This window comes from Chrysemys picta, chromosome 1 (genome assembly GCF_011386835.1).
Source record: "Chrysemys picta bellii isolate R12L10 chromosome 1, ASM1138683v2, whole genome shotgun sequence".
In the NCBI taxonomy this organism is placed as follows: Eukaryota; Metazoa; Chordata; order Testudines; family Emydidae; genus Chrysemys; species Chrysemys picta.
In genome coordinates, this window is record NC_088791.1 from 308,699,318 (window position 1) to 308,711,372 (window position 12,055).

Consider the following 12,055-nt stretch of genomic DNA (forward strand, 5'->3'; position numbering starts at 1 on the left):
CATGAAGGCAGGATACCAACAAAACATATTTGACTAATGTGTGGGAAATTAAAGTGATGTATATTCCTCATAGAGATGAAATCATGTTTTTCCTTTCTGGCCTAACTTGGACATAAAGTGGTCAGATGAGCTAATATAAAATTTAATTCAATCTATTCCTAGAAATGGATGGCAATGATTGAACCTGAGTTGGAAAACCAGTCTTGTATCAAGATAAAATACTACGTGTAAAGGGCAACTTTGACTATTGTACAGTTGAGACCAAATCTATGTTTAAAAATCACACACAGGCGCTAATCTTGAAATTTACAACAGACGGACAGACTGCTGAGCCTGTGCAAAGTTGACTTCAATGGCTACTTTGCCTATACATTGTAAGTTGCCTTACAGGTCTTCGGACTGTTCAGAAAAAGCAAGCTTGAAATTCTAGCAGCATGGCAAAAGATGGATGACTACCCACATGATTCATTGGAACCCACTTAAATAGCAAGAGCTTTTAAAATGATTATAGTGCTTATCTATAGACTTTTTAAAAGAATGAACTTCCACTTCAATAAAAAGAAAAGTGCAATAAAAATTGACCCCTGAAAAGAATATATCTGTCAAATCTAAACATATTTCATAGAACGGCAAAGCCATTTAAAATGAAACCACTGATGTTGACTGGAGTTTAGCACCTAGATCAAGGAAAGTATATGACAATGGACCATAAGGAAACACTGTAAATCTCAGTTAGGGTGACGAGATCATCAGAGGAAGAAAATATTGGGACACCGGGGGGCGGGAGGGGGAAAAAAAAAAAAGCCGAGTGCTGCTGGCGGAGCAAAAAAAAATAAGAAGAGATCGGTCGGGACGTGAGACAAACAGCTAAAAATCGGGACGGTGCCATTATTACATTCTTTCTAAGCACATCCGTTTTCTCTGTATACTAAGAGTCTGAGCACAGAGCCTGTGTATCCTAGTGACAAAAGTAAAGATTTTACTGCTTTCTACTTCCTCGAGTCAACACAACTAATAGACAGCGAGATGATTTCCTTCTTTTTTGTGCATCGTCAACAGAATTATTTACAAATTTGTATAGCTACCCCTATCCAAACCCAACCAGGGCAATGGAGTCACACAGGCGGAACCTGCAGAATAGTTAGTACTGGTGCTGTGCAGGAGGGAAGGGACCCATTTTGACTCCCATATCCCAGCCTGACCTTGCTGGCTAGCAGTTAAAAACAAACATCCTTTTACCTGGAAACTGAATGTCGTTTATATGGAAATCATTGAAGACTTGTATCCAGTGTTACATCTTTTTATAAGGGGCAGCCAATTATTCCCCATCCAGCTAGCCAGGCCTATGTGTCAGGGCATAAAGGGTAGAGGCATGACCTTCCATTTTGGGGCACAGCGTGTCCCTGGGGTAATGAGGGAGGAAGTGACTCCTGCATTCCCCTGTCATGCAAATGGCTAACCTTACCACCTTCCACTGCACACCTACAGAAGGGCCAAACAGCAGCTGCCCCAAGACAACACAAAGATTAGTCCCAAATATCGGGATTATCCCTATAAAATCGGGACATCTGGTCACCCTAACAAAGATGTAATCATGCTATGCCATTTTTGCAGTTACTTTTTAGAGTACAGCCATGCTTTAAAACTGACCTGGTTGGAATTCAATGATGTGACTGTGAAAGACCCCAGAATTTAATGTAACTTAATACATACCATGCAAAAACATTAGTACAGCTAGAAAGAAGGCTCTCAAGACAAGAATTCATAACATTCACTCTGCCCCACATGACAGCATATGGACTTTTATAGAGACAGTCAAACCTATTAGTTGAAAAGTCATTGCTAATTTATAACAGCATATCATGTGCATGTTTCCTAAAGTGTCTTGTCGTGAACTGTGCAGTTCATCACATCAGAATCCCCACAATGGAAAGAAGTATTAATTAGGCAAAAGTTGCCAGTGTATTGTAGCAGAGAGGATACTTGGTTTTATAAATACCAGCACTGTGCATACTAATAATAAAGCTGGTGGATATATTTAGTATCATTCCTGACATGCATTTAGATTTGAGAACATACTATATAGGGAAAAGTTTGTTCAGCCCAATCAGAGCTATTCATGTTAATCATAAATCCTTCCCAGGACATTGGTAGCTAGCTGTTTTTTGAAGAGGCCCCCAAATGCTCTGCCTCAGACCTAGGTGGGTTCTATCATTCCATGTACTTATTTAAGTTATTTGGCAAAAATGATCTTTTTATGTTTCTTCTGAGTGTGTCCCCTTTTAGGAGTAAAGAAGCCAATGTGAATGATAGCAAGGAAGGAACCTTGACTGGGCCACAAGCTAATCTGATCCAGAAATGGGAGCCACACAGTGACTCTTCTCATTCTTATCCCAGAGCCATTCAATGGAAGGTGGCTAGTTGGGCAAGAGAAGCAGCAAATTTATTTCAGATAAATGCAGCAGAAATTCTGGTCTCTAAAACAATAAAGTCTGTGCATCTATTGGCAGATGATACCAGGGTCAAGATCTTCTGCTGCTGTAAACCATCATAGCTCCATTGAAGTTACTGATGGAGCTATGCCAGGTTATACCAGTTGGCTCAAGATCACTGCAGATGGGGGAAAAGGCTGGTGAAATAAAGGACATGTTCTTTCTCCATTGTGGCTTCCTAGATCTGACCCTGCCAAAAACATTCCAGCAAGTCCAGTTCCAAACATTTTTTAACTTTCATTTGTACATCTTTGTACAACCTTACAGGCTGAGATGGAAGAAATAATCTAAAGTGACAACTACATTGTTTATGATTTTATCCACTTCACTTCTGGTTTTCACATCACAAACCCACACACAAAAGCAGCACTCAAGAAGAATAAGGCTATTCCCATGATTTAAGAGAATGAACTGTAAGGACAGGCTAAAAATCAAACTTATCCTTTAAATAAAGAAGGCACAGAAGCGCATAACTGAACAAGAACTTCAAGTGGGATTTGACCACTGCACTAGATAATCTCATCATAAGCTTCTTTTCTTTCTATTCCACTATTATAGCCATATGTCTGATTAGTTTAATTTCTTTTTCAAACTGATTCTCAATACCACTTACATTTTTCTTTTAGAAATAGTGTAGGGATTATAGCTGCTCAAAATTCGCTTTCAAATACTTTCTAATCTGGCTGGATATTTGATTTTACATTTGTATCATTTTATTTTAGTGTCAGATATTTTAGCCATAAAAAGCACTAAGGTACATGTCTATGGGACACCCTTTGTCTGGATTTTTAAAACTACTGGTGCCTTTTTGAAATAGCATTTTTAGCATAGTGTAAAATGCAAATGGAGAATGATTTTAGGTCCATGACCTTTTAGGAAAGCCCCAGGAATACATCCGAAGACAGTTGGCAGTCAAGAGGCTATAAAACTAACATAGAACGTCATGCTGATAGTCAGTGATAAACTCCTACAAGCTGGATTTCAGTTTTGCTGATTCCACTTAACTGAGACAAAGGATACAATTTCAGGGTAAAGTGAAAGATAACTAATAAAAGCATTTTATTTCAGCACAGTCCATTTTTAAGGGTGCCTGCAAGCATTAGGACAGATTGTCGTGGTCTTTAACTCCCTCCTTAGTCTGAGCTTAGACCTGCCTTGTCTCACTCCCTTCCCTCTCAACAGGAAGTGATTTATGCATCTAAAGCAGACCTGGTTCTGGAGACAGTGCATGCAGTCAGCTCAACAATATCTCACACCCAGAGCACAGTTCACTTCTTCCTGAGAGCATTCTAGTTGATGGCCTCTCAAAACATAGTCACTCCATTTGCCAGATTCAGGAGAAGGCCCTCACAGCACTGGCTAAGGATGACTTTGCTTCCTCCATTAGTCATCATCCAGCATCTATCCACTGGGAAGTCTGAGATTCACTCATGTGATGGATGCTGCCAGAAAATGCAGAGAGAGCAGAATGGTTCAGTCTTCTGTCTTTCTGATGGCGACTGTGACAAATGCGTTAGGGACATTTTGAGGTGCCTACCTGATTCATCCGACTATGCAAAGTCTTCAGAAACCTGCACTCAAGACTATGGAAAGACTACAATAAAACATCCAAGAGACCTACAGTGTGTTTCACAGCTCTCCACCATCACAGATTTTTAATTTCTTTAAATGTTACAATATGCATTAAAAAAAAATCAAACCACTGGGACATGCACATGCCTAAAATGAGTAGCAACGTAATTGTATTGCTGGAAACCCAGTCGTTTCTTGGCCCATGCCCATCCTACTGTTTGTCACTGCCATTCACTGTGCCCCATGTAAAATGTAGATTGTAAGTTCTTTGGGAAAGGAACTGTGCTTTGCTTTGCCTTCTGTGAAAAGCCTCATGCACTTTTGAGTCCTATAAAATAATAGTAATAGATCTAAGGGCAGTGGATCTGGCTTCCAAGGCCCTTCCCCCTTGACTCCGGAAGTAGTAAGTTCTCCATTATGTCTCACCTGCATCTCTCTAGGTTCTTATACCATTGCCATCACTGCCAGTTTTTCGGGCATAAGCCATGTACACGCAGTGAACTGAAGCAGGAACCACACAAATGATCCCTGAACAATGCAGAAGTCCTAGTCCACTTTGCCTTATCTTGGTATGATGGGGCAGGGGATAGCAGCAACATATTGGTGAGGCATTCCCTTAGCTTTAAAATCTTACTTCCTGCCGTGGTGTGCCAAAGCCCTACCCAACAGCTTTCAAGGCACAATCCCAGAACCCAGTGTTTTCTGAGCTTTTACGGGGTGAGGAGTGGAAGAGAAAAATAAGCTGTGGCTGAAAGACAGAGGTAGTTGTAGACATAGTTGGGAAACCCTTATGTCTTTAGAGGTGTAGTTGTGAAATCCTCACTTCCGTATTGTTTTGTCATTATAGTTCCCACTTTGCTATTGTTTATTTGCATGGTCTCTGTCTGGTTCTATGATTGTTTCTGTCTGTTATACAATTTATTTGGCTGGGTGTAAACTAATTAAGGTGGTGGGATATAATTGGTTAGCTAATCATGTTACAATACGTTAGGATTGGTTAAGTAAATTTCAGTAAAATGATTGGTTAAGATATAGCTGAGACTATTACTATATAAATTAGGGGCAAACAGGAAGTAAGATGGAATTTCTAAATAAGGAAAAAGGAACTTGGATTTAAGTTTGCTGGAAGTTCACCCCAATAAACACTGAATTGTTTGCACCTTCAGACTTTGGATATTGTTGCTCTCTGTTCATGCGAGAAGGACCAGGGAAGTGGGAGGGTGAAGGAATAAGCCCTCTAACAGTGGCGTCTGGGGTAGAGAGAATTTTTAAAATCTCCCTCCTTCCCATTATTTAGTTGTTGATACCCTGTAATAAAAGCTAGTTTTAAAATCTATAATGTACCCAGAACAGGAAATAAATAATTAAAAAATAAGTTGCCTTTCTTTCTCATCTGTATCAGATAAATTCTTGATTCTCTGTTCTTCATATTACTTCATTCTTTCAAAACAGGTAAAAGGGTACAGATTAGAATGAAAACTGCTTACTCAAAATGTTGCTGTCAATAACTTTCCATATAATTCCCAGCCTGAAGGCCAAATAATTAAACGCTGCTTACTTTCTCCAAGATTGTGTCTTTACTTTTTGTCATAGCTTTGAAAATTATTTCTCTCCATCCTAATGCAGTCTTTTCTATTTACTACCTTTGCACATTTCTGTAGGAGCGGGAGATTTATCTGTGCTCTTTTGATATCTGTAAGAAAGACGTTAGTTATTTTGCGAAGATTTATTATATATGCATTAATAAATAATAAGTGATTCAAGCAATTTGTGTGCTTTCATATTATATAAAATATGCATAATGGAGGTCCCTGTTGATGGCTCTCTCTTGGGAATCTCTCAAGAATGTATTTTTAAAATTAAACATTCTTCTCATGTAAGAAACACAATTAACAAGAAATATGTAATGAATTCAGATGTTGGTACAGTACTGAGAAATCCAGACTTGCTTCAAAAAATTAAGTGCCTGATACTTAAGCAAACTGTACAGAGAATGTTATAATTCAACCACAGCAGATTTGTGGCTCTGGCCCTTTAATATTTAAAGAGCAAGTTCAGTCCTTCCAATCTCTACAAGGAACAGACAAGGACACTGAAAACCACTTACAAACCCAACGTTCGGTTTTAGCAATGTTACATTATCTTGTGGCTTGCCAGAATTATGCTCTTTCAGAATTATCACTTTTAGATATTTTTTATGTAGTTGAACTGCTTCTTAGACTACCCATATTCTTGTTTCTTTTCGAAACACCATTACATTTTCTACAGCCGAGTTAACAAACCAGTGATGACTTATAGACACACACTTACCACTAAAAGTGGCTTACATAGATAAAACTCAAAATGCAGAACGGGCACTACGTCCAATGTGTAGTAAGGGAGATTTCAATTCTTTGAAGCAAAACAAGGCTAATCTAAGCAGCCTGTTGGGTAAAGTCCGATTCTGCAGATCTCACAGATGTGAAATACCAAGTATTACAGAATACCTCCTATTGGATAGATCTACTCTCACATTTTAAAAGCACCTAATTAATTATCAATTCCAAATTAATTGCTTCCTGCAATGGACTAATGAATCCAAAACAATGAACAGAGGGAGCAACTGCTTAACTCCTTAGATTGTCATTTTGTCAACATTTTCAATTATTTTAAAAAAATCTGACTCAATGATTACATTTCTGTGCAGAATGTAGTGAATGTATTGTATACATTTTGAAAGAAATCCTTTGAACCTTAAACCCATCTCAGTCTATAAGAAAACCGTATTTGATTCAACTTCACTTGAATTTTAAAATGAAACACCATTTATGAGCCATTATACATTATACTCTTTCTAAAAAAGTTACCTGCTTACCTAAACCAAAAACCACAATAACTTTGACACCAATTTACTAAGATTTCCAGACTAATAAAGACAATTGATTTCAGCCATGGAAAGTCCTATCACGGATGCCCATGGCTTGAAGCTCAGATAAACTATTCAGCTCCCTCTTTCACAGTCATCCTTCCTGAAATAATCTTTCAGCTGGTGGCTCATGATATGATTCATACGTTGAATGTCAGTGGCAATTCTGCAAACATGTGATGACAGACCAGAAGGTAAGACTGAAAGATTACATTGTCACAAAGCATTTTTGTTATACTGAAGGGGGGAAAGTGCATATGCTGCCACTCTTAAAATTAACAACACTCTGCGAATATTACTGGAGATTTTGAACCATTTGTGGCTGAATAAATTTCACATAAATATTACAATTTTCACAGAGTAATCTTTCAGACCAGAACAGAGTCTGAAGTCTATATGGTGTCCTTGTGGGCCTTTGAACTAGAAATCATTGGGGTTTTATTAACATCTAATACTTACTATAAATTAGATTAACCTGGGAACCAATCAGGAATATAACAAGCATTGCAAACATAGATCAAACACATATATATTCACTAAAGCTTCCACAGAGACATAATCTAAGTGAATATAACTAAGAAAGATGAAAGCAAATGGCAAGACAAGCTGCAATTTCTACAGTAATTTAATGGAATTACTAAATATCACATGACTTCTTTAATCCAGAAAAGGCTGCAGAAGGAATAGCAACTATTCTTTCCATTTACTCTGATAAATAGTGGTAGGACTGAACAAATGGATGCATCTGAATCGACCACAAATGAAAAAAAAGACATAAGCATCTTCATCTCAGAACTCTGATAAACTGTATGAAAACAGACTGGCTGAGAACGTAACCATGTATTCCCATTTTAGTAATTTGAAGAGGCTTTCCTAAAAGCCAAATAAGAGGATAATCAAGAAAAAACATGGAATAAATCAATCTACTGTAAATTTATTAGAATGGCACCTAGAATAATAGTTCTGATTGGCTGAAAGCTCTTGTCCTCCACTTATTGGCCTATTGACATTATAAATTTGTTTGCTACACAGATTTGAGTAATGAACACATTTATAATAGTGATAAGGAGTGCTCTGGACAGCCTTATCAGTCCAATAAGGACAGTTTGTAAATTACTAAGGCACTTAACTCTGCTGAGCAGTTCTTCTGGGCTGATCAAAGACATTTATTGTAGCACTGTATCATTTGGAAGGCTGATAGTCTAACTAGATCTTTTCCTGAAATGCAACAACTCTTGATCTCATCATAGGATAGAATTCCAGAGTTTACTACCTGGGATTTTCTTTTCAAAGAATTGTAGGGATAGAAAGGGCACATAACAGGTCATCAAGTCCAACCCACTCCTGTTTTGCAGAGTCAGGGGAACATTTCCCTATGTCTCAGGCTGACCTGAAGGTTTTCTAGTTCTTTTGTTTTCCCCATCGTAGTCTCATGACTGGGGTGCACATGTGAAGAGAGCTTGTGCCTGAGGGGGTGTGCCTGAGGAGCTGAGAGTTACTTGGCTTTAACCTTTCTATTGTTGGTTCGTGCAGTGGCTAGTTAGAGAGCCTGCATCTTACTGCACCTGGGGTGTCTCACTACCTGTGTGAATGCTGGTGGAAGTGTTAGACCAGGAGCGTGTCTGGAGCTTGTCACAGCAGTACTTTGTGAGAGGAAGCCTAGGCTAGTTGGTCAGAGGACTCAGTGGTACCTCAGTTCCAGGTGGCACCCTGGGGGGAGCCCATCACAATGATCATTTCAGGAGTTGATTCCATTTTCTAGGTCATCTTAGTTTTTACTTGAAATTGAAGAGATAAATCTTCATTTCATAAAAAGCCATGGAAGTGAAAATATGTGCACTTTTCAATATTCCTGCTTTGAATCTTAAAAGAAGTTTGACAACGTAGGGGTTAAAGATGAAGCTATTCAAAGATGTGGTATGTTAGCTGTACAATTCGCAGGCACTTGAATAGGGATTGGGTAGCTAACAGGTTAAAACAAGTACATTTTCAATGTGGTGTGCAAGTCACATTGTAGTTTGTCTGGGGATTATGAAAGAGTTTCAGTCTTGGGTTTATGGCTGAGAAACTGATCAGTTGGAACGGTTTGCTTTTCAATAGCAGAGTTGCCCAGAACTGTCACAGATTCCTTGTTCTCTGTGAGGAACCCAGGAGTCTTCATTTCTTGAATTATCCAGTAGACCCTTCAATAAAGATCACAGGGAAAATTCCCAGTTTGTATTCTTCACCCCCTCAAACCATGAGTCAATTTCTAAAAACAAGTATACACCCCTCAGGCATAATACTAGTCACACTTACAGAAGGTGAAAGAAATCCACTGAATTATTTGGAATGAAAATTCACTGAACAGCCAAGATGTAGCCCTACAAATTATCAAAGGGTAAATATATACTGGAGTAGTTTCCGCAGTTCCCCTTTAATAGTCACTTCCAATCACATGAAATCCTCGTTCTAACTTAGATTTCCTCCAAGTCAATCATAGAACCTTCCAAATACTGCAAAATAAATGTGTTTATAGAAATAACCGCAATGTTAAAGATTGAATCTTTAATCCAAAAAAGCCAGAATTAAAGTTCCCATGGCGACCTTAACTCTACCCTTTGATGCCATAACACTCAGCAACACATTATCTGAATTATTATGTATATTGCACCAACCACTGTGGTATGTTGGTGCACTTTAGAAAAGTGCTGTCAACAATTGTCACAAAACAGACAAGTGACTGAATTCCTAATTCTACTGCCACTGAATGAAAAATACCTTCAAGGCTACGAGTCTAAACTATGAAAAAGACAGAGGGTGAAATCCTGGTCCCATTGAACTCACCCATAGTAAACATATGTCTTGCATTCCTTGCTAAAAATCACAAGACTTAGTGGCTCATAAGGGAGAGTGAATTTTACTGCTCAGGACCCTTTACGTTCTTCAGTTCTGCTCTACGGAAAGACAGCAAGAGCTTTCCAGCTCAACCCAATGTCTGCAGCAAGGCATGGGGAAATCCTGATCCTGAAGACAGCCAGGTCCTAAGTCATTCAGAGCTTCCTGGGTGATAACTAATACATCAAATTGTGCCCAGGAGCCAGAAGTGGATTGTGAGCCAGTGCAGAGTGCTTGGCTGCACTTAACAGGTGGAGAGACACATTCTGCACCAGTCAAAGCTTCTCAGAGGTCCTGAAGCACAGACTTAACTAGAGAACCAGCAATTATCCAGCCCAGAGGAAACAAACCCATGGATAACTGTGGTGATATCTGCATCACAAAGGAATGTTTGCAAATTCTGGCAAGGTCAAAGACGATAAAAGGAACTTTGAGCTAAACTGAAGTGGGAAACCAGAAGCAGCGATGGGTCCCGTAGGAGCCAGAGATTGCAAGCTACTTAGAAAGAGTGGAAATATCCCCCTTTGATTACGAGAGCAGCCATAACTTCCTTCAGTGCCTCAAAATGTTTTCTCCTGTCCAATGGCAACAGCACTGTAGCTAGCTTTAATCCAGTTGCCTAAATCAGCAAAGCACTGGGGAAGAAAGGGCGCTCTAGAAGTTGGGTTCAATGAGAAGGAGATTTAAAGCCAAGCCACTTCGGCTGAGAATCTGATTAATGACTGCCAAATCCTCTCACCCTAAAGCGGACAGACATAGCCTCTGCTGCTTCCTCTGGTTGTTTTCCCCAATCCACCAACATCACCACCATCTAGTTAGGATGAGCCTCTGTCAGCTCTTACAAGCCCCTCTCCTGGGATGCTCTGGGAGAGCTGATTAACTGCACCATCTGGTCTGATGAAATAGTGGCAGACAGCTGAGTGCCAGCCACATATGGAAGACATTGCAGCTCATCCTACCTCACTAGCTCCCTCAGATATAAGTTGAGCCAGGTGGATAACAGACTAGAATCCTGGGGTCTGCACAGGAGAAGGCTCACAAGGGGAAAGACTATTGGTCAATCCCACCCTCTGATTTCTCTCAGAGAAAATCAAATAAGAATACTCAAAAGCAACTCTTTCTGCACTTCCCTTGGTCCACCAATATGTTAACAGCCCTTCACAGTCAACAGTATTGCAGGCATCTGAGACACCCAAAAGAATCAGCACAGACACTGGATCTTTGCCCAGCACCAGAAGGAGGTCATCAACTAACATGCACATTTCCATATGAATATAGAAAGACGCAATACAACTTTCGCTATGGTCACTCACATTCGTTACGTTTGATTGCAGACATTTGTGGCATTCACTTCAATAAGACACTATTTTATAGTAAAAGCAAAATACCCCATTTAGTGGGTATCTTGGAGAAGATGAATTGTGAGTGACTGCTGCCAATTTGCACAACAATCTATTAAATAAAATGTCTCTGCTTTGTTTCACCTTCCCAATATAATAAAAGATTACCACTAACTTGAAACCTATAGTATGGAATTGTATAATGATTAAAGGCCTTGTGTAAATACCTTGTCAGACTAAATAATTTAAAATTAGAGAGTTAGTTTATCATGGTTCTTGTCTATTCCCTGTATTTAGCCACAAAACATTTATTCTTCTGATAGAAGAAGATTACCAGTTTTATTGGTTTAGCTAAAGCAAGGACAGTTTTATAGTTCTAATACTATGAAGATTGTTAGCTAAAGCCTTCTAATATTGTACTACTGGGGCCATTTTGCTTTCAATATCCAATAAAAAATAAGTATTTTCAACAAATTTCTGTCTTAATGCAAAAAACAAATATGCAAAGTCAAACACAAACTGACTTTTGTGTCTTTCCGCTTACAACGTCCTCAAAAAGGCTGTACTCCATAAACATTACATTCTCTCGGCTCTTGAAAAACATAGAAAATGTAGAGAGTTCAGTGAAAAACACAAGCAAAGTCAGAGTTTGGGATATTCAATGGCATGTCCTAAACCACACAAGGGGGCAAATCTAGGCCCTCTCATGGGAATGGACACAATCTAAAAAGCAGAGCAACTATGTAGAGTAAATATCCTATGGGCAGTAGAAGTGACTACTCTTGTGCTCTATGGCCAGGGTACAGGGAAAGGACAGTGGATTCGGTTTCTCTTGAATTTCTCTATTGAAAAGCCCAGTTCCCCCTTTT